Source organism: Rhinoderma darwinii, unplaced genomic scaffold (assembly GCF_050947455.1).
Source record: "Rhinoderma darwinii isolate aRhiDar2 unplaced genomic scaffold, aRhiDar2.hap1 Scaffold_4367, whole genome shotgun sequence".
Lineage (NCBI taxonomy): Eukaryota > Metazoa > Chordata > Amphibia > Anura > Rhinodermatidae > Rhinoderma > Rhinoderma darwinii.
In genome coordinates, this window is record NW_027463854.1 from 84,310 (window position 1) to 101,443 (window position 17,134).

The following is a 17,134-nucleotide window of genomic DNA, read 5'->3' on the forward strand; positions in this document are numbered from 1 at the left end:
TTCTTCACTGGATACTTGTCCCAATACATATTAAGAGGTATTCAGTTTTTAAAGGGTTTTGTCACTCCATTAAGATTTCCTTCATCTGCATTAGAAATGTCCTGTTAGTGTGCAATTAGAACGACAATACAAGGGAACCTAGTCTTTTCTTAAAAAAACAAGCATGCGGTTAAGATTTTATCCGATTTGGAAAGCAAATGGTACAACACAAACCTTTCTCGCTCACTCATCACATGTGAATGTTTGCTTGCTTTGGAAAGAAAAAACCACGGCGCAGCGCAAATTTACAGCCCCAGTGGCCTAATGGATAAGGCACTGGCCTCCTAAGCCAGGGATTGTGGGTTCAAGTCCCATCTGGGGTGTTTACCTTTCATCTTTCTTAAAGTTAAGCTGTTGCTGTTTTAGTTCCTGATTAAAAGTGCTCAACTGGCATCATCCACTGGACTGATGCTTCTTTATATATTAATAAGAGAGAAGTAAATGACTTATTACTCACAGTATCTTGACTGACCGCTATCTTAAACGCTGTCGTGTTTTTGAAAATTGATGGAAAACAGACACGCTTGAGGAATCACTTCATCCCGCGGTGCAATCGGTCAGCACACGGTGGAAAACGGACACGCGTGCAGACGTCAAAAAGAGCTCCAGTGGCGCAATCGGTCAGTTCACGGTACTTATAAAGCAGTAACTGTTGAGCAATGCCGAGGTTGTGAGTTCGAGCCTCACCTGGAGCACTCCTTTCTTGCCTTCTTGTGCTTTATTTAGACCTGCAGTGGAATAGCAAACTTACTCATGGCCCATGATCTATAAACATAATTGAAGGGGATACATGGAAGAGGTATACCGTTTTTAAGGGTGAGTCCCATCTGTGGTGTTTGCCTTTTCTCTTTCTTAAATAAAAGCCATTGGCATGTTTTAGTTCCAGATTAAAAGTGCTCAACTTGCTTCTTTACTGGATACTTGTCCCAATATATATTAAGAGGTATTTTTAAAGGTTTTGGCCCTCCAATAAGCTTTCCTTCATCTTTATTAGCAGAGTCCTGTAAGTGTGTGATCATAATGAAAAGACAAGGGACCCTCTTTCCCTTGTCTACAAAAAGCAAGCACGTGGTTAAGATTTTGTCAGATCTAGAAAGCAAACGGTAGAACACAAACCATTCTCGATCACTCAGTCACAAGTGAATGTTTGATTGCTTTGAAAAAACAACCACTTATAGAAAAAGTCAAGCCCCAGTTGCCTAATGGATAAGGCACTGGCCTCCTAAGCCAGGGATTGTGGCTTTAACGCCCATCTGTATTGTTTGCCTTTCCTCTGTCTCAAAGTAAAGCCATTGGCATGTTATGGTTCCAGATTATAAGTGCTCTTCTGGCATCTTCACTGGGTACTTGTCCCAGCTTCTGGGCCGGCTCCATTACTGTTACGTACTGTTATGTGACGATGCGCTAATCCCTTGGCAGCAGCAACATAACTGTATATGAGATGTCGCCAAGGGTTTAAAGTAAAGCCATTAGCATGTTTTAATTCAAGATTAAAAGTGCTCGACTAGGTTCTTCACTGGATACTTGTCCCAATACATATTAAGAGGTATTCCGTTTTTAAAGGGTTTTGTCACTCCATTAAGATTTCCTTCATCTGCATTAGAAATGTCCTGTTAGTGTGCAATTAGAACGACAATACAAGGGAACCTAGTCTTTTCTTAAAAAAACAAGCATGCGGTTAAGATTTTATCCGATTTGGAAAGCAAACGGTACAACACAAACCTTTCTCGCTCACTCATCACATGTGAATGTTTGCTTGCTTTGGAAAGAAAAAACCACGGCACAGACCAAGTTTACAGCCCTAGTGGCCTAATGGATAAGGCACTGGCCTCCTAAGCCAGGGATTGTGGGTTCAAGTCCCATCTGGGGTGTTTACCTTTCTTCTTTCTTAAAGTTAAGCTGTTGCTGTTTTAGTTCCTGATTAAAAGTGCTCAACTGGCTTCATCCACTGGACTGATGCTTCTTTATATATTAATAAGAGAGAAGTAAATGACTTATTACTCACAGTATCTTGACTGACCGCTATCTTAAACGCTGTCGTGTTTTTGAAAATTGATGGAAAACAGACACGCTTGAGGAATCACTTCATCCCGCGGTGCAATCGATCAGCATACGGTGGAAAACGGACACGCGTGCAGACATCAGTAAGAGCTCCAATGGCGCAATCGGTCAGCGCACGGTACTTATAAAGCAGTAACTGTTGAGTAATGACGAGGTTGTGAGTTCGAGCCTCACCTGGAGCACTCCTTTCTTGCCTTCTTGTGCTTTATTTAGACCTCCAGTGGAATAGCAAACTTACTCATGGCCCATGATCTATAAACATAATTGAAGGGAATACATGGAAGAGGTATACCGTTTTTAAGGGTGAGTCCCATCTGTGGTGTTTGCCTTTTCTATTTCTTAAATAAAAGCCATTGGCATGTTTTAGTTCCAGATTAAAAGTGCTCAACTTGCTTCTTTACTGGATACTTGTCCCAATATATATTAAGAGGTATTTTTAAAGGTTTTGGCCCTCCAATAAGCTTTCCTTCATCTTTATTAGCAGAGTCCTGTAAGTGTGTGATCATAATGAAAAGACAAGGGACCCTCTTTCCCTTGTCTACAAAAAGCAAGCACGTGGTTAAGATTTTGTCAGATCTAGAAAGCAAACGGTAGAACACAAACCATTCTCGATCACTCAGTCACAAGTGAATGTTTGATTGCTTTGAAAAAACAACCACTTATAGAAAAAGTCAAGCCCCAGTTGCCTAATGGATAAGGCACTGGCCTCCTAAGCCAGGGATTGTGGCTTTAACGCCCATCTGTATTGTTTGCCTTTCCTCTGTCTCAAAGTAAAGCCATTGGCATGTTATGGTTCCAGATTATAAGTGCTCTTCTGGCATCTTCACTGGGTACTTGTCCCAGCTTCTGAGCCGGCTCCATCACTGTTACGTACTGTTATGTGACGATGCGCTAATCCCTTGGCAGCAGCAACATAATTGTATGTGAGATGTCACCAAGGGTTTAAAGTAAAGCCATTAGCATGTTTTAGTTCAAGATTAAAAGTGCTCGACTAGGTTCTTCACTGAATACTTGTCCCAATACATATTAAGAGGTATTCAGTTTTTAAAGGGTTTTGTCACTCCATTAAGATTTCCTTCATCTGCATTAGAAATGTCCTGTTAGTGTGCAATTAGAACGACAATACAAGGGAACCTAGTCTTTTCTTAAAAAAACAAGCATGCGGTTAAGATTTTATCCGATTTGGAAAGCAAACGGTACAACACAAACCTTTCTCGCTCACTCATCACATGTGAATGTTTGCTTGCTTTGGAAAGAAAAAAACACGGCGCAGAGCAAGTTTACAGCCCCAGTGGCCTAATGGATAAGGCACTGGCCTCCTAAGCCAGGGATTGTGGGTTCAAGTCCCATCTGGGGTGTTTACCTTTCTTCTTTCTTAAAGTTAAGCTGTTGCTGTTTTAGTTCCTGATTAAAAGTGCTCAACTGGCTTCATCCACTGGACTGATGCTTCTTTATATATTAATAAGAGAGAAGTAAATGACTTATTACTCACAGTATCTTGACTGACCGCTATCTTAAACGCTGTCGTGTTTTTGAAAATTGATGGAAAACAGACACGCTTGAGGAATCACTTCATCCTGCGGTGCAATCGGTCAGCACACGGTGGAAAACGGACACGCGTGCAGACATCAGTAAGAGCTCCAGTGGCGCAATCGGTCAGCGCACGGTACTTATAAAGCAGTAACTGTTGAGCAATGCCGAGGTTGTGAGTTCGAGCCTCACCTGGAGCACTCCTTTCTTGCCTTCTTGTGCTTTATTTAGACCTCCAGTGGAATAGCAAACTTACTCATGGCCCATGATCTATAAACATAATTGAAGGGGATACATGGAAGAGGTATACCGTTTTTAAGGGTGAGTCCCATCTGTGGTGTTTGCCTTTTCTCTTTCTTAAATAAAAGCCATTGGCATGTTTTAGTTCCAGATTAAAAGTGCTCAACTTGCTTCTTTACTGGATACTTGTCCCAATATATATTAAGAGGTATTTTTAAAGGTTTTGGCCCTCCAATAAGCTTTCCTTCATCTTTATTAGCAGAGTCCTGTAAGTGTGTGATCATAATGAAAAGACAAGGGACCCTCTTTCCCTTGTCTACAAAAAGCAAGCACGTGGTTACGATTTTGTCAGATCTAGAAAGCAAACGGTAGAACACAAACCATTCTCGATCACTCAGTCACAAGTGAATGTTTGATTGCTTTGGAAAAACAACCACTTATAGAAAAAGTCAAGTCCCAGTTGCCTAATGGATAAGGCACTGGCCTCCTAAGCCAGGGATTGTGGCTTTAACGCCCATCTGTATTGTTTGCCTTTCCTCTGTCTCAAAGTAAAGCCATTGGCATGTTATGGTTCCAGATTATAAGTGCTCTTCTGGCTTCTTCACTGGGTACTTGTCCCAGCTTCTGAGCCGGCTCCATCACTGTTACGTACTGTTATGTGACGATGCGCTAATCCCTTGGCAGCAGCAACATAATTGTATGTGAGATGTCACCAAGGGTTTAAAGTAAAGCCATTAGCATGTTTTAGTTCAAGATTAAAAGTGCTCGACTAGGTTCTTCACTGGATACTTGTCCCAATACATATTAAGAGGTATTCAGTTTTTAAAGGGTTTTGTCACTCCATTAAGATTTCCTTCATCTGCATTAGAAATGTCCTGTTAGTGTGCAATTAGAACGACAATACAAGGGAACCTAGTCTTTTCTTAAAAAATCAAGCATGCGGTTAAGATTTTATCCGATTTGGAAAGCAAACGGTACAACACAAACCTTTCTCGCTCACTCATCACATGTGAATGTTTGCTTGCTTTGGAAAGAAAAAACCACGGCGCAGAGCAAGTTTACAGCCCCAGTGGCCTAATGGATAAGGCACTGGCCTCCTAGGCCAGGGATTGTGGGTTCAAGTCCCATCTGGGGTGTTTACCTTTCATCTTTCTTAAAGTTAAGCTGTTGCTGTTTTAGTTCCTGATTAAAAGTGCTCAACTGGCTTCATCCACTGGACTGATGCTTCTTTATATATTAATCAGAGAGAAGTAAATGACTTATTACTCACAGTATCTTGACTGACCGCTATCTTAAACGCTGTCGTGTTTTTGAAAATTGATGGAAAACAGACACGCTTGAGGAATCACTTCATCCCGCGGTGCAATCGGTCAGCACACGGTGGAAAACGGACACGCGTGCAGACATCAGTAAGAGCTCCAGTGGCGCAATCGGTCAGCGCACGGTACTTATAAAGCAGTAACTGTTGAGCAATGCCGAGGTTGTGAGTTTGAGCCTCACCTGGAGCACTCCTTTCTTGCCTTCTTGTGCTTTATTTAGACCTCCAGTGGAATAGCAAACTTACTCATGGCCCATGATCTATAAACATAATTGAAGGGGATACATGGAAGAGGTATACCGTTTTTAAGGGTGAGTCCCATCTGTGGTGTTTGCCTTTTCTCTTTCTTAAATAAAAGCCATTGGCATGTTTTAGTTCCAGATTAAAAGTGCTCAACTTGCTTCTTTACTGGATACTTGTCCCAATATATATTAAGAGGTATTATTAAAGGTTTTGGCCCTCCAATAAGCTTTCCTTCATCTTTATTAGCAGAGTCCTGTAAGTGTGTGATCATAATGAAAAGACAAGGGACCCTCTTTCCCTTGTCTACAAAAAGCAAGCACGTGGTTAAGATTTTGTCAGATCTAGAAAGCAAACGGTAGAACACAAACCATTCTCGATCACTCAGTCACAAGTGAATGTTTGATTGCTTTGGAAAAACAACCACTTATAGAAAAAGTAAAGTCCCAGTTGCCTAATGGATAAGGCACTGGCCTCCTAAGCCAGGGATTGTGGCTTTAACGCCCATCTGTATTGTTTGCCTTTCCTCTGTCTCAAAGTAAAGCCATTGGCATGTTATGGTTCCAGATTATAAGTGCTCTTCTGGCTTCTTCACTGGGTACTTGTCCCAGCTTCTGGGCCGGCTCCATCACTGTTACGTACTGTTATGTGACGATGCGCTAATCCCTTGGCAGCAGCAACATAATTGTATGTGAGATGTCACCAAGGGTTTAAAGTAAAGCCATTAGCATGTTTTAGTTCAAGATTAAAAGTGCTCGACTAGGTTCTTCACTGGATACTTGTCCCAATACATATTAAGAGGTATTCAGTTTTTAAAGGGTTTTGTCACTCCATTAAGATTTCCTTCATCTGCATTAGAAATGTCCTGTTAGTGTGCAATTAGAACGACAATACAAGGGAACCTAGTCTTTTCTTAAAAAAACAAGCATGCGGTTAAGATTTTATCCGATTTGGAAAGCAAACGGTACAACACAAACCTTTCTCGCTCACTCATCACATGTGAATGTTTGCTTGCTTTGGAAAGAAAAAACCACGGCGCAGAGCAAGTTTACAGCCCCAGTGGCCTAATGGATAAGGCACTGGCCTCCTAAGCCAGGGATTGTGGGTTCAAGTCCCATCTGGGGTGTTTACCTTTCTTCTTTCTTAAAGTTAAGCTGTTGCTGTTTTAGTTCCTGATTAAAAGTGCTCAACTGGCTTCATCCACTGGACTGATGCTTCTTTATATATTAATAAGAGAGAAGTAAATGACTTATTACTCACAGTATCTTGACTGACCGCTATCTTAAACGCTGTCGTGTTTTTGAAAATTGATGGAAAACAGACACGCTTGAGGAATCACTTCATCCCGCGGTGCAATCGGTCAGCACACGGTGGAAAACGGACACGCGTGCAGACATCAGTAAGAGCTCCAGTGGCGCAATCGGTCAGCGCACGGTACTTATAAAGCAGTAACTGTTGAGCAATGCCGAGGTTGTGAGTTCGAGCCTCACCTGGAGCACTCCTTTCTTGCCTTCTTGTGCTTTATTTAGACCTCCAGTGGAATAGCAAACTTACTCATGGCCCATGATCTATAAACATAATTGAAGGGGATACATGGAAGAGGTATACCGTTTTTAAGGGTGAGTCCCATCTGTGGTGTTTGCCTTTTCTCTTTCTTAAATAAAAGCCATTGGCATGTTTTAGTTCCAGATTAAAAGTGCTCAACTTGCTTCTTTACTGGATACTTGTCCCAATATATATTAAGAGGTATTTTTAAAGGTTTTGGCCCTCTAATAAGCTTTCCTTCATCTTTATTAGCAGAGTCCTGTAAGTGTGTGATCATAATGAAAAGACAAGGGAACCTCTTTCCCTTGTCTACAAAAAGCAAGCACGTGGTTACGATTTTGTCAGATCTAGAAAGCAAACGGTAGAACACAAACCATTCTCGATCACTCAGTCACAAGTGAATGTTTGATTGCTTTGGAAAAACAACCACTTATAGAAAAAGTCAAGTCCCAGTTGCCTAATGGATAAGGCACTGGCCTCCTAAGCCAGGGATTGTGGCTTTAACGCCCATCTGTATTGTTTGCCTTTCCTCTGTCTCAAAGTAAAGCCATTGGCATGTTATGGTTCCAGATTATAAGTGCTCTTCTGGCTTCTTCACTGGGTACTTGTCCCAGCTTCTGAGCCGGCTCCATCACTGTTACGTACTGTTATGTGACGATGCGCTAATCCCTTGGCAGCAGCAACATAATTGTATGTGAGATGTCACCAAGGGTTTAAAGTAAAGCCATTAGCATGTTTTAGTTCAAGATTAAAAGTGCTCGACTAGGTTCTTCACTGGATACTTGTCCCAATACATATTAAGAGGTATTCAGTTTTTAAAGGGTTTTGTCACTCCATTAAGATTTCCTTCATCTGCATTAGAAATGTCCTGTTAGTGTGCAATTAGAACGACAATACAAGGGAACCTAGTCTTTTCTTAAAAAATCAAGCATGCGGTTAAGATTTTATCCGATTTGGAAAGCAAACGGTACAACACAAACCTTTCTCGCTCACTCATCACATGTGAATGTTTGCTTGCTTTGGAAAGAAAAAACCACGGCGCAGAGCAAGTTTACAGCCCCAGTGGCCTAATGGATAAGGCACTGGCCTTCTAGGCCAGGGATTGTGGGTTCAAGTCCCATCTGGGGTGTTTACCTTTCATCTTTCTTAAAGTTAAGCTGTTGCTGTTTTAGTTCCTGATTAAAAGTGCTCAACTGGCTTCATCCACTGGACTGATGCTTCTTTATATATTAATCAGAGAGAAGTAAATGACTTATTACTCACAGTATCTTGACTGACCGCTATCTTAAACGCTGTCGTGTTTTTGAAAATTGATGGAAAACAGACACGCTTGAGGAATCACTTCATCCCGCGGTGCAATCGGTCAGCACACGGTGGAAAACGGACACGCGTGCAGACATCAGTAAGAGCTCCAGTGGCGCAATCGGTCAGCGCACGGTACTTATAAAGCAGTAACTGTTGAGCAATGCCGAGGTTGTGAGTTCGAGCCTCACCTGGAGCACTCCTTTCTTGCCTTCTTGTGCTTTATTTAGACCTCCAGTGGAATAGCAAACTTACTCATGGCCCATGATCTATAAACATAATTGAAGGGGATACATGGAAGAGGTATACCGTTTTTAAGGGTGAGTCCCATCTGTGGTGTTTGCCTTTTCTCTTTCTTAAATAAAAGCCATTGGCATGTTTTAGTTCCAGATTAAAAGTGCTCAACTTGCTTCTTTACTGGATACTTGTCCCAATATATATTAAGAGGTATTATTAAAGGTTTTGGCCCTCCAATAAGCTTTCCTTCATCTTTATTAGCAGAGTCCTGTAAGTGTGTGATCATAATGAAAAGACAAGGGACCCTCTTTCCCTTGTCTACAAAAAGCAAGCACGTGGTTAAGATTTTGTCAGATCTAGAAAGCAAACGGTAGAACACAAACCATTCTCGATCACTCAGTCACAAGTGAATGTTTGATTGCTTTGGAAAAACAACCACTTATAGAAAAAGTCAAGTCCCAGTTGCCTAATGGATAAGGCACTGGCCTCCTAAGCCAGGGATTGTGGCTTTAACGCCCATCTGTATTGTTTGCCTTTCCTCTGTCTCAAAGTAAAGCCATTGGCATGTTATGGTTCCAGATTATAAGTGCTCTTCTGGCATCTTCACTGGGTACTTGTCCCAGCTTCTGAGCCGGCTCCATCACTGTTACGTACTGTTATGTGACGATGCGCTAATCCCTTGGCAGCAGCAACATAATTGTATGTGAGATGTCACCAAGGGTTTAAAGTAAAGCCATTAGCATGTTTTAGTTCAAGATTAAAAGTGCTCGACTAGGTTCTTCACTGGATACTTGTCCCAATACATATTAAGAGGTATTCAGTTTTTAAAGGGTTTTGTCACTCCATTAAGATTTCCTTCATCTGCATTAGAAATGTCCTGTTAGTGTGCAATTAGAACGACAATACAAGGGAACCTAGTCTTTTCTTAAAAAATCAAGCATGCGGTTAAGATTTTATCCGATTTGGAAAGCAAACGGTACAACACAAACCTTTCTCGCTCACTCATCACATGTGAATGTTTGCTTGCTTTGGAAAGAAAAAACCACGGCGCAGAGCAAGTTTACAGCCCCAGTGGCCTAATGGATAAGGCACTGGCCTCCTAGGCCAGGGATTGTGGGTTCAAGTCCCATCTGGGGTGTTTATCTTTCATCTTTCTTAAAGTTAAGCTGTTGCTGTTTTAGTTCCTGATTAAAAGTGCTCAACTGGCTTCATCCACTGGACTGATGCTTCTTTATATATTAATCAGAGAGAAGTAAATGACTTATTACTCACAGTATCTTGACTGACCGCTATCTTAAACGCTGTCGTGTTTTTGAAAATTGATGGAAAACAGACACGCTTGAGGAATCACTTCATCCCGCGGTGCAATCGGTCAGCACACGGTGGAAAACTGACACGCGTGCAGACATCAGTAAGAGCTCCAGTGGCGCAATCGGTCAGCGCACGGTACTTATAAAGCAGTAACTGTTGAGCAATGCCGAGGTTATGAGTTCGAGCCTCACCTGGAGCACTCCTTTCTTGCCTTCTTGTGCTTTATTTAGACCTCCAGTGGAATAGCAAACTTACTCATGGCCCATGATCTATAAACATAATTGAAGGGGATACATGGAAGAGGTATACCGTTTTTAAGGGTGAGTCCCATCTGTGGTGTTTGCCTTTTCTCTTTCTTAAATAAAAGCCATTGGCATGTTTTAGTTCCAGATTAAAAGTGCTCAACTTGCTTCTTTACTGGATACTTGTCCCAATATATATTAAGAGGTATTTTTAAAGGTTTTGGCCCTCCAATAAGCGTTCCTTCATCTTTATTAGCAGAGTCCTGTAAGTGTGTGATCATAATGAAAAGACAAGGGACCCTCTTTCCCTTGTCTACAAAAAGCAAGCACGTGGTTAAGATTTTGTCAGATCTAGAAAGCAAACGGTAGAACACAAACCATTCTTGATCACTCAGTCACAAGTGAATGTTTGATTGCTTTGGAAAAACAACCACTTATAGAAAAAGTCAAGTCCCAGTTGCCTAATGGATAAGGCACTGGCCTCCTAAGCCAGGGATTGTGGCTTTAACGCCCATCTGTATTGTTTGCCTTTCCTCTGTCTCAAAGTAAAGCCATTGGCATGTTATGGTTCCAGATTATAAGTGCTCTTCTGGCTTCTTCACTGGGTACTTGTCCCAGCTTCTGAGCCGGCTCCATCACTGTTACGTACTGTTATGTGACGATGCGCTAATCCCTTGGCAGCAGCAACATAATTGTATGTGAGATGTCACCAAGGGTTTAAAGTAAAGCCATTAGCATGTTTTAGTTCAAGATTAAAAGTGCTCGACTAGGTTCTTCACTGGATACTTGTCCCAATACATATTAAGAGGTATTCAGTTTTTAAAGGGTTTTGTCACTCCATTAAGATTTCCTTCATCTGCATTAGAAATGTCCTGTTAGTGTGCAATTAGAACGACAATACAAGGGAACCTAGTCTTTTCTTAAAAAATCAAGCATGCGGTTAAGATTTTATCCGATTTGGAAAGCAAACGGTACAACACAAACCTTTCTCGCTCACTCATCACATGTGAATGTTTGCTTGCTTTGGAAAGAAAAAACCACGGCGCAGAGCAAGTTTACAGCCCCAGTGGCCTAATGGATAAGGCACTGGCCTCCTAGGCCAGGGATTGTGGGTTCAAGTCCCATCTGGGGTGTTTATCTTTCATCTTTCTTAAAGTTAAGCTGTTGCTGTTTTAGTTCCTGATTAAAAGTGCTCAACTGGCTTCATCCACTGGACTGATGCTTCTTTATATATTAATCAGAGAGAAGTAAATGACTTATTACTCACAGTATCTTGACTGACCGCTATCTTAAACGCTGTCGTGTTTTTGAAAATTGATGGAAAACAGACACGCTTGAGGAATCACTTCATCCCGCGGTGCAATCGGTCAGCACACGGTGGAAAACGGACACGCGTGCAGACATCAGTAAGAGCTCCAGTGGCGCAATCGGTCAGCGCACGGTACTTATAAAGCAGTAACTGTTGAGCAATGCCGAGGTTGTGAGTTCGAGCCTCACCTGGAGCACTCCTTTCTTGCCTTCTTGTGCTTTATTTAGACCTCCAGTGGAATAGCAAACTTACTCATGGCCCATGATCTATAAACATAATTGAAGGGGATACATGGAAGAGGTATACCGTTTTTAAGGGTGAGTCCCATCTGTGGTGTTTGCCTTTTCTCTTTCTTAAATAAAAGCCATTGGCATGTTTTAGTTCCAGATTAAAAGTGCTCAACTTGCTTCTTTACTGGATACTTGTCCCAATATATATTAAGAGGTATTTTTAAAGGTTTTGGCCCTCCAATAAGCTTTCCTTCATCTTTATTAGCAGAGTCCTGTAAGTGTGTGATCATAATGAAAAGACAAGGGACCCTCTTTCCTTTGTCTACAAAAAGCAAGCACGTAGTTAAGATTTTGTCAGATCTAGAAAGCAAACGGTAGAACACAAACCATTCTCGATCACTCAGTCACAAGTGAATGTTTGATTGCTTTGGAAAAACAACCACTTATAGAAAAAGTCAAGTCCCAGTTGCCTAATGGATAAGGCACTGGCCTCCTAAGCCAGGGATTGTGGCTTTAACGCCCATCTGTATTGTTTGCCTTTCCTCTGTCTCAAAGTAAAGCCATTGGCATGTTATGGTTCCAGATTATAAGTGCTCTTCTGGCTTCTTCACTGGGTACTTGTCCCAGCTTCTGAGCCGGCTCCATCACTGTTACGTACTGTTATGTGACGATGCGCTAATCCCTTGGCAGCAGCAACATAATTGTATGTGAGATGTCACCAAGGGTTTAAAGTAAAGCCATTAGCATGTTTTAGTTCAAGATTAAAAGTGCTCGACTAGGTTCTTCACTGGATACTTGTCCCAATACATATTAAGAGGTATTCAGTTTTTAAAGGGTTTTGTCACTCCATTAAGATTTCCTTCATCTGCATTAGAAATGTCCTGTTAGTGTGCAATTAGAACGACAATACAAGGGAACCTAGTCTTTTCTTAAAAAATCAAGCATGCGGTTAAGATTTTATCCGATTTGGAATGCAAACGGTACAACACAAACCTTTCTCGCTCACTCATCACATGTGAATGTTTGCTTGCTTTGGAAAGAAAAAACCACGGCGCAGAGGAAGTTTACAGCCCCAGTGGCCTAATGGATAAGGCACTGGCCTCCTAGGCCAGGGATTGTGGGTTCAAGTCCCATCTGGGGTGTTTACCTTTCATCTTTCTTAAAGTTAAGCTGTTGCTGTTTTAGTTCCTGATTAAAAGTGCTCAACTGGCTTCATCCACTGGACTGATGCTTCTTTATATATTAATAAGAGAGAAGTAAATGACTTATTACTCACAGTATCTTGACTGACCGCTATCTTAAACGCTGTCGTGTTTTTGAAAATTGATGGAAAACAGACACGCTTGAGGAATCACTTCATCCCGCGGTGCAATCGGTCAGCACACGGTGGAAAACGGACACGCGTGCAGACATCAGTAAGAGCTCCAGTGGCGCAATCGGTCAGCGCACGGTACTTATAAAGCAGTAACTGTTGAGCAATGCCGAGGTTGTGAGTTCGAGCCTCACCTGGAGCACTCCTTTCTTGCCTTCTTGTGCTTTATTTAGACCTCCAGTGGAATAGCAAACTTACTCATGGCCCATGATCTATAAACATAATTGAAGGGGATACATGGAAGAGGTATACCGTTTTTAAGGGTGAGTCCCATCTGTGGTGTTTGCCTTTTCTCTTTCTTAAATAAAAGCCATTGGCATGTTTTAGTTCCAGATTAAAAGTGCTCAACTTGCTTCTTTACTGGATACTTGTCCCAATATATATTAAGAGGTATTTTTAAAGGTTTTGGCCCTCTAATAAGCTTTCCTTCATCTTTATTAGCAGAGTCCTGTAAGTGTGTGATCATAATGAAAAGACAAGGGAACCTCTTTCCCTTGTCTACAAAAAGCAAGCACGTGGTTACGATTTTGTCAGATCTAGAAAGCAAACGGTAGAACACAAACCATTCTCGATCACTCAGTCACAAGTGAATGTTTGATTGCTTTGGAAAAACAACCACTTATAGAAAAAGTCAAGTCCCAGTTGCCTAATGGATAAGGCACTGGCCTCCTAAGCCAGGGATTGTGGCTTTAACGCCCATCTGTATTGTTTGCCTTTCCTCTGTCTCAAAGTAAAGCCATTGGCATGTTATGGTTCCAGATTATAAGTGCTCTTCTGGCTTCTTCACTGGGTACTTGTCCCAGCTTCTGAGCCGGCTCCATCACTGTTACGTACTGTTATGTGACGATGCGCTAATCCCTTGGCAGCAGCAACATAATTGTATGTGAGATGTCACCAAGGGTTTAAAGTAAAGCCATTAGCATGTTTTAGTTCAAGATTAAAAGTGCTCGACTAGGTTCTTCACTGGATACTTGTCCCAATACATATTAAGAGGTATTCAGTTTTTAAAGGGTTTTGTCACTCCATTAAGATTTCCTTCATCTGCATTAGAAATGTCCTGTTAGTGTGCAATTAGAACGACAATACAAGGGAACCTAGTCTTTTCTTAAAAAATCAAGCATGCGGTTAAGATTTTATCCGATTTGGAAAGCAAACGGTACAACACAAACCTTTCTCGCTCACTCATCACATGTGAATGTTTGCTTGCTTTGGAAAGAAAAAACCACGGCGCAGAGCAAGTTTACAGCCCCAGTGGCCTAATGGATAAGGCACTGGCCTCCTAGGCCAGGGATTGTGGGTTCAAGTCCCATCTGGGGTGTTTACCTTTCATCTTTCTTAAAGTTAAGCTGTTGCTGTTTTAGTTCCTGATTAAAAGTGCTCAACTGGCTTCATCCACTGGACTGATGCTTCTTTATATATTAATAAGAGAGAAGTAAATGACTTATTACTCACAGTATCTTGACTGACCGCTATCTTAAACGCTGTCGTGTTTTTGAAAATTGATGGAAAACAGACACGCTTGAGGAATCACTTCATCCCGCGGTGCAATCGGTCAGCACACGGTGGAAAACTGACACGCGTGCAGACATCAGTAAGAGCTCCAGTGGCGCAATCGGTCAGTTCACGGTACTCATAAAGCAGTAACTGTTGAGCAATGCCGAGGTTGTGAGTTCGAGCCTCACCTGGAGCACTCCTTTCTTGCCTTCTTGTGCTTTATTTAGACCTCCAGTGGAATAGCAAACTTACTCATGGCCCATGATCTATAAACATAATTGAAGGGGATACATGGAAGAGGTATACCGTTTTTAAGGGTGAGTCCCATCTGTGGTGTTTGCCTTTTCTCTTTCTTAAATAAAAGCCATTGGCATGTTTTAGTTCCAGATTAAAAGTGCTCAACTTGCTTCTTTACTGGATACTTGTCCCAATATATATTAAGAGGTATTTTTAAAGGTTTTGGCCCTCCAATAAGCTTTCCTTCATCTTTATTAGCAGAGTCCTGTAAGTGTGTGATCATAATGAAAAGACAAGGGACCCTCTTTCCCTTGTCTACAAAAAGCAAGCACGTGGTTAAGATTTTGTCAGATCTAGAAAGCAAACGGTAGAACACAAACCATTCTCGATCACTCAGTCACAAGTGAATGTTTGATTGCTTTGGAAAAACAACCACTTATAGAAAAAGTAAAGTCCCAGTTGCCTAATGGATAAGGCACTGGCCTCCTAAGCCAGGGATTGTGGCTTTAACGCCCATCTGTATTGTTTGCCTTTCCTCTGTCTCAAAGTAAAGCCATTGGCATGTTATGGTTCCAGATTATAGGTGCTCTTCTGGCTTCTTCACTGGGTACTTGTCCCAGCTTCTGGGCCGGCTCCATCACTGTTACGTACTGTTATGTGACGATGCGCTAATCCCTTGGCAGCAGCAACATAATTGTATGTGAGATGTCACCAAGGGTTTAAAGTAAAGCCATTAGCATGTTTTAGTTCAAGATTAAAAGTGCTCGACTAGGTTCTTCACTGGATACTTGTCCCAATACATATTAAGAGGTATTCAGTTTTTAAAGGGTTTTGTCACTCCATTAAGATTTCCTTCATCTGCATTAGAAATGTCCTGTTAGTGTGCAATTAGAACGACAATACAAGGGAACCTAGTCTTTTCTTAAAAAAACAAGCATGCGGTTAAGATTTTATCCGATTTGGAAAGCAAACGGTACAACACAAACCTTTCTCGCTCACTCATCACATGTGAATGTTTGCTTGCTTTGGAAAGAAAAAACCACGGCGCAGAGCAAGTTTACAGCCCCAGTGGCCTAATGGATAAGGCACTGGCCTCCTAAGCCAGGGATTGTGGGTTCAAGTCCCATCTGGGGTGTTTACCTTTCTTCTTTTTTAAAGTTAAGCTGTTGCTGTTTTAGTTCCTGATTAAAAGTGCTCAACTGGCTTCATCCACTGGACTGATGCTTCTTTATATATTAATAAGAGAGAAGTAAATGACTTATTACTCACAGTATCTTGACTGACCGCTATCTTAAACGCTGTCGTGTTTTTGAAAATTGATGGAAAACAGACACGCTTGAGGAATCACTTCATCCCGCGGTGCAATCGGTCAGCACACGGTGGAAAACGGACACGCGTGCAGACATCAGTAAGAGCTCCAGTGGCGCAATCGGTCAGCGCACGGTACTTATAAAGCAGTAACTGTTGAGCAATGCCGAGGTTGTGAGTTCGAGCCTCACCTGGAGCACTCCTTTCTTGCCTTCTTGTGCTTTATTTAGACCTCCAGTGGAATAGCAAACTTACTCATGGCCCATGATCTATAAACATAATTGAAGGGGATACATGGAAGAGGTATACCGTTTTTAAGGGTGAGTCCCATCTGTGGTGTTTGCCTTTTCTCTTTCTTAAATAAAAGCCATTGGCATGTTTTAGTTCCAGATTAAAAGTGCTCAACTTGCTTCTTTACTGGATACTTGTCCCAATATATATTAAGAGGTATTTTTAAAGGTTTTGGCCCTCTAATAAGCTTTCCTTCATCTTTATTAGCAGAGTCCTGTAAGTGTGTGATCATAATGAAAAGACAAGGGAACCTCTTTCCCTTGTCTACAAAAAGCAAGCACGTGGTTACGATTTTGTCAGATCTAGAAAGCAAACGGTAGAACACAAACCATTCTCGATCACTCAGTCACAAGTGAATGTTTGATTGCTTTGGAAAAACAACCACTTATAGAAAAAGTCAAGTCCCAGTTGCCTAATGGATAAGGCACTGGCCTCCTAAGCCAGGGATTGTGGCTTTAACGCCCATCTGTATTGTTTGCCTTTCCTCTGTCTCAAAGTAAAGCCATTGGCATGTTATGGTTCCAGATTATAAGTGCTCTTCTGGCTTCTTCACTGGGTACTTGTCCCAGCTTCTGAGCCGGCTCCATCACTGTTACGTACTGTTATGTGACGATGCGCTAATCCCTTGGCAGCAGCAACATAATTGTATGTGAGATGTCACCAAGGGTTTAAAGTAAAGCCATTAGCATGTTTTAGTTCAAGATTAAAAGTGCTCGACTAGGTTCTTCACTGGATACTTGTCCCAATACATATTAAGAGGTATTCAGTTTTTAAAGGGTTTTGTCACTCCATTAAGATTTCCTTCATCTGCATTAGAAATGTCCTGTT

General features: G+C 41.7%; 21 non-coding genes across 21 annotated transcripts; all 21 read left to right on the forward strand.

Moving 5' to 3' along the window:
• The first annotated feature begins 289 nt into the window (after window positions 1–289).
• Window positions 290–362, forward strand: TRNAR-CCU (transfer RNA arginine (anticodon CCU)). The gene has a single exon. It is a non-coding gene; the product is annotated as a tRNA-Arg (tRNA).
• A 279-nt stretch (window positions 363–641) lies between these two features.
• Window positions 642–734, forward strand: TRNAI-UAU (transfer RNA isoleucine (anticodon UAU)). The gene is given in 2 exon segments: window positions 642–679; window positions 699–734. It is a non-coding gene; the product is annotated as a tRNA-Ile (tRNA).
• A 1,103-nt stretch (window positions 735–1,837) lies between these two features.
• TRNAR-CCU (transfer RNA arginine (anticodon CCU)) lies at window positions 1,838–1,910 on the forward strand. Its single transcript has one exon. It is a non-coding gene; the product is annotated as a tRNA-Arg (tRNA).
• A 279-nt stretch (window positions 1,911–2,189) lies between these two features.
• Window positions 2,190–2,282, forward strand: TRNAI-UAU (transfer RNA isoleucine (anticodon UAU)). The gene is given in 2 exon segments: window positions 2,190–2,227; window positions 2,247–2,282. It is a non-coding gene; the product is annotated as a tRNA-Ile (tRNA).
• A 1,103-nt stretch (window positions 2,283–3,385) lies between these two features.
• TRNAR-CCU (transfer RNA arginine (anticodon CCU)) lies at window positions 3,386–3,458 on the forward strand. The gene has a single exon. It is a non-coding gene; the product is annotated as a tRNA-Arg (tRNA).
• Window positions 3,459–3,737: 279 nt separating this feature from the next.
• Window positions 3,738–3,830, forward strand: TRNAI-UAU (transfer RNA isoleucine (anticodon UAU)). Its single transcript is given in 2 exon segments — window positions 3,738–3,775; window positions 3,795–3,830. It is a non-coding gene; the product is annotated as a tRNA-Ile (tRNA).
• Window positions 3,831–4,933: 1,103 nt separating this feature from the next.
• Window positions 4,934–5,006, forward strand: TRNAR-CCU (transfer RNA arginine (anticodon CCU)). The gene has a single exon. It is a non-coding gene; the product is annotated as a tRNA-Arg (tRNA).
• Window positions 5,007–5,285: 279 nt separating this feature from the next.
• On the forward strand, window positions 5,286–5,378 carry TRNAI-UAU (transfer RNA isoleucine (anticodon UAU)). Its single transcript is given in 2 exon segments — window positions 5,286–5,323; window positions 5,343–5,378. It is a non-coding gene; the product is annotated as a tRNA-Ile (tRNA).
• A 1,103-nt stretch (window positions 5,379–6,481) lies between these two features.
• TRNAR-CCU (transfer RNA arginine (anticodon CCU)) lies at window positions 6,482–6,554 on the forward strand. The gene has a single exon. It is a non-coding gene; the product is annotated as a tRNA-Arg (tRNA).
• Window positions 6,555–6,833: 279 nt separating this feature from the next.
• TRNAI-UAU (transfer RNA isoleucine (anticodon UAU)) lies at window positions 6,834–6,926 on the forward strand. The gene is given in 2 exon segments: window positions 6,834–6,871; window positions 6,891–6,926. It is a non-coding gene; the product is annotated as a tRNA-Ile (tRNA).
• Window positions 6,927–8,029: 1,103 nt separating this feature from the next.
• On the forward strand, window positions 8,030–8,102 carry TRNAR-UCU (transfer RNA arginine (anticodon UCU)). Its single transcript has one exon. It is a non-coding gene; the product is annotated as a tRNA-Arg (tRNA).
• A 279-nt stretch (window positions 8,103–8,381) lies between these two features.
• On the forward strand, window positions 8,382–8,474 carry TRNAI-UAU (transfer RNA isoleucine (anticodon UAU)). The gene is given in 2 exon segments: window positions 8,382–8,419; window positions 8,439–8,474. It is a non-coding gene; the product is annotated as a tRNA-Ile (tRNA).
• Window positions 8,475–9,577: 1,103 nt separating this feature from the next.
• TRNAR-CCU (transfer RNA arginine (anticodon CCU)) lies at window positions 9,578–9,650 on the forward strand. Its single transcript has one exon. It is a non-coding gene; the product is annotated as a tRNA-Arg (tRNA).
• Window positions 9,651–9,929: 279 nt separating this feature from the next.
• On the forward strand, window positions 9,930–10,022 carry TRNAI-UAU (transfer RNA isoleucine (anticodon UAU)). Its single transcript is given in 2 exon segments — window positions 9,930–9,967; window positions 9,987–10,022. It is a non-coding gene; the product is annotated as a tRNA-Ile (tRNA).
• Window positions 10,023–11,125: 1,103 nt separating this feature from the next.
• TRNAR-CCU (transfer RNA arginine (anticodon CCU)) lies at window positions 11,126–11,198 on the forward strand. The gene has a single exon. It is a non-coding gene; the product is annotated as a tRNA-Arg (tRNA).
• Window positions 11,199–11,477: 279 nt separating this feature from the next.
• TRNAI-UAU (transfer RNA isoleucine (anticodon UAU)) lies at window positions 11,478–11,570 on the forward strand. The gene is given in 2 exon segments: window positions 11,478–11,515; window positions 11,535–11,570. It is a non-coding gene; the product is annotated as a tRNA-Ile (tRNA).
• A 1,103-nt stretch (window positions 11,571–12,673) lies between these two features.
• Window positions 12,674–12,746, forward strand: TRNAR-CCU (transfer RNA arginine (anticodon CCU)). The gene has a single exon. It is a non-coding gene; the product is annotated as a tRNA-Arg (tRNA).
• Window positions 12,747–13,025: 279 nt separating this feature from the next.
• TRNAI-UAU (transfer RNA isoleucine (anticodon UAU)) lies at window positions 13,026–13,118 on the forward strand. The gene is given in 2 exon segments: window positions 13,026–13,063; window positions 13,083–13,118. It is a non-coding gene; the product is annotated as a tRNA-Ile (tRNA).
• Window positions 13,119–14,221: 1,103 nt separating this feature from the next.
• On the forward strand, window positions 14,222–14,294 carry TRNAR-CCU (transfer RNA arginine (anticodon CCU)). The gene has a single exon. It is a non-coding gene; the product is annotated as a tRNA-Arg (tRNA).
• Window positions 14,295–15,769: 1,475 nt separating this feature from the next.
• Window positions 15,770–15,842, forward strand: TRNAR-CCU (transfer RNA arginine (anticodon CCU)). Its single transcript has one exon. It is a non-coding gene; the product is annotated as a tRNA-Arg (tRNA).
• A 279-nt stretch (window positions 15,843–16,121) lies between these two features.
• TRNAI-UAU (transfer RNA isoleucine (anticodon UAU)) lies at window positions 16,122–16,214 on the forward strand. The gene is given in 2 exon segments: window positions 16,122–16,159; window positions 16,179–16,214. It is a non-coding gene; the product is annotated as a tRNA-Ile (tRNA).
• The last annotated feature ends 920 nt before the right edge of the window (window positions 16,215–17,134 follow it).